The sequence below is a fragment of the Frankliniella occidentalis genome, unplaced genomic scaffold (genome assembly GCF_000697945.3).
Source record: "Frankliniella occidentalis isolate FOCC.00 unplaced genomic scaffold, Focc_3.1 Scaffold272, whole genome shotgun sequence".
Lineage (NCBI taxonomy): Eukaryota > Metazoa > Arthropoda > Insecta > Thysanoptera > Thripidae > Frankliniella > Frankliniella occidentalis.
In genome coordinates, this window is record NW_026267398.1 from 123,139 (window position 1) to 126,549 (window position 3,411).

Below are 3,411 nucleotides of genomic sequence, written 5' to 3' on the forward strand. Positions count from 1 at the left end.
ATTTATTTGATTATGCACTTCAGTAAATCGCGAGACTAAAATGGTCGGGCCGAAGGCCCGACCATCGCCGCCGGCAGGCCAAGCAGGCCCGGCCCCTGCCGAACGGAGTTGCCGGCGCAGCACAGTGGAGCTGGCAACACCGTTTGGCGGAAGGGCGGGCCTGCTTGTTTTAGTTCAAATTACCCACCTATCAGATGGCTTCCCATGAGCTGATTGGGGGGCCATTTGGCCCGACGGCACTATTAAAAATATTTTGTAATTTCCCAACACTTTCACGATTCAAAGCAACTGTGAAATCACAACACTTCTTTGTAATTTTGATTTCTTACTTGGAAATACTTGTAAGTCAACGTAATAATTGCTGAAGTTGTCAATTTTTGACAACGAAGAAAAGTTGTGATTTCACAAAGAGTTCTGGCAACAATTTTTTTCATACCACGAATTCTTCGTGAAGTTCTGACTTTTTAAAGAAAAACAGTGGGGGAAGAGGAGTGGGATTCGCTGATTGCCCTTCCTACTTCTTCCCCTTTTTCCTGTTAAACCGCGCCTGCAGAATGGTCATTTGGACGGCTAAGCCAAACGTCGTTTTCAAATCGGCTAGTTACGTATTTTGTGGTGCAGTTTTGAAATTTACTTCTCCCCCTCCCTCCCTGAAACAATAAAAATGTGTCTCCCCAATAACGTCGGCTCATACTCTGTGTACTGAGTTTTAAGCACTCTGCTTAATCAGAAAGCGTGCCAGCACGCTGATGGACTTCCGGTGTAAGAAGACGTGCTCGTGTAAACGCTAAATAGTTTCTAATTGAGTTCTGATTGTCACATGACTCTTCTGTTCCAGGGTGTCGCTGTTGGCGTTTTAGCGTTAATTCGGGCTTGAGATAATCAATTCCGGTTTATCTTCCGCCAACAAAGTTTCGTTGGGCTTCCAATTCTCATAGAGATAAAACTAAAATGCGGGTTTTAAAATCATGCGCTACATTTTCCATGAAGTGCATTATAGGCTGAATGGGTTTAGAATCTCGTAGTTGAATGCCATGGCATGAGCATACCAGCTTGGAGGTACTTGGAATGCTCACTTCAGTGTTCATTGCGGTAGCGCACTTCGTCCCAAAAGATTTGCTTCATATAGAGCAACTTGCTCGCCGAGTAGTCTTTGTCGGACAATGTTCACTGTGTGGTGATGAGTTCTAAGTATTTATCCAAGTTGGTGTGCAAGTACCCTGGCACTCCCGCTTCGAGATAGGTGCGTAGTGGGTGGGGGTAGGGGGTGGGGGCGAAGTGAGTAACGTCGGTCGCTGTCTGGTCTATACAGGCGTTTTCCTAGCTTTTGTACACGTAAGACTTCTCTGACCAGCAGGAGGAGAAGCAGTTCGGACGTTTGCTGTAAATTAGTTGAAAAGAAGCGAAGTGCGCAATGTAGGTCGCGGTCTGATAAGGCTTTTCTCAAAGTTTTGTACACGTAAGACTTCTCTGGCCAGCAGGAGGAGAAGCAGTTCGAAAGCTTGCTGTAAATCAGTTGAAAAGAAGCGAAGTGCGCAATGTCGTTCGCGGTCTGATAATGCCTTTCTCAAAGTTTTGTACACGTAAGACTTCTCTGACCATCAGGAGGAGAAGCAGTATGTAGGTCTGTAAATGAGTTGAAAAGAGGAATGTGTCACGAAGCTGCCAACATGATAGTATTTGTGAGCCGTGTCGCCCTGAGTACTGAGGTAGCTCACGTTCTCCCGACAGATTTGCTCAACAAACGCCATGTTTACCGAGTAGTTTGTGCCGGAGCTCTGCTCTTGTGGACATACCGTTTCATTAAATATGTATCTTCGTTGGTAACTACGTGGGACATTCACTTTCAACGCATGTGCCTTAAGATCTGATTGTAAGGGTCTTAAGGCTACTGTGTATTGTATACTGCAAGAACAGAGTTTCTTGTTTGGGAGAAGGGAAATATTTTTTGTTTTCTGAAGTGAGCTGCTTTGAGCCACGGTCCCCTTAGCGAGTGTAGGTTTCATACTTAGCCTTTTAAGTACTCCCAGAGTGAAGTGGAATAGTAGGTTTTTTCAGGTTAAAGCGCGCATGGTCAAAATCGTTTCTTGTATTTCAAAATCTGTTCTTGGATGCCATCGGCGTCCTCCACAAGATCCAAGACCGGATCTTGAAATACAAGAAACCTTTTCCACCGTGCGCACACACTCTTTGTCTTCGTAAGCACCAGCGCTTGGATTTACACCATCGGCTGCACCATTTTCTTCGGCTGCCGACTGCCGGGTATTCTACGATGCTTCTTACTTTGAAAAGGTAAATGTAGAGCATACTCTTAATTTTGGGCCACTACAGGCCCACCAGTGAACTCAGTACACGCAAGAAAGTGTGTACTTTTCTCGGCACCCTCCTCCTTGTGTAAACGTGCCAAAGTACACATTTTGTTTTGTACGGAGTTAACTGCTGTCCTTGCAGTGTACTGAACAAATATTTTGAAATTGCCTTCAGGTAAAACGGAAGAGCTCCTGCAAACTGCGTGGGAACGTCGATTAGCGTGCAACTACACCGGACCGGAATGTCCTCGCTGCGTCCTGCGGGTCCGTCGTGAGGTAGGCAACCCATTTACAGGACTGTTCGGAGGTGGCTGCTTGTCAGGCGCCCTCTGCTGTTTGATTTATCTCTCAGCAGTGATTTATGTTGTCCCCTCTTGTCTTCGACAGGTTTTCTGACACCCCCCCCCCTCCCTCATGGACTTTAAGGCTGCTGCTTGTATACTGCAAGAACATAGTATCTTGCGTCGTCTTTATTCGTTTTAAGACATCTGCGTTGAGCCACGATGCTATGGGCGAGCATAATTTTAACGCTGAGCTATAATACTTAGCATGTTCAGTGCTCCCGGAGTGGAGCGGCATAGTTGGTGGTTATATGAAGATGGAGTGCACTCCGTCCACACTGTGTCTTCGTAAGCAGCGGCCGCCGGATTTACACCACCGACTGCTTTGTCTTCTGCCACTGCTGGGTGGTGTCCACATGACGCTTCTTACTTTGAAGAGGTGAATGTAGCTCATTTAGTCTCACTCTTAATTTTATAGTGGTCCACTGCAGACCCAACAGTGTACTCAGTACACGCAGGAAAGTGTGTACTTGTCGCGGCACACACCTCCTTGAGTGAACGTGCCATAGTACACACTTTCTTTCGTACGGAGTAAACTGTTGTCTTTGCAGCGTGCTGAACAGATATTTCCCGATTTTCTGCAGGTGGAAGGGAAGAGCTCGTGCAAACTGCATGAGAACGTCGAGTAGCGTGCAACTACCCCGGACTGGAGCGTCCCTCGCTGCGGCCTGCGAGTTCGTCGCGAGGTAGGCAACCCACTTTACAGCCCTGCTCAGAGTTGGCTGCCTGTTAGGCGCCCATCTGCTGTTAGAGTTATATAT

The 3,411-nt window shown here is 46.9% G+C and overlaps 1 long non-coding RNA gene across 1 annotated transcript; it reads left to right on the plus strand.

The window, feature by feature from the left end:
- The first annotated feature begins 1,288 nt into the window (after positions 1-1,288).
- On the plus strand, positions 1,289-3,338 carry LOC113203805 (uncharacterized). The gene is made up of 4 exons (XR_008011868.1): positions 1,289-2,292; positions 2,485-2,585; positions 2,697-3,029; positions 3,235-3,338. It is a non-coding gene; the product is annotated as an uncharacterized LOC113203805 (long non-coding RNA).
- The last annotated feature ends 73 nt before the right edge of the window (positions 3,339-3,411 follow it).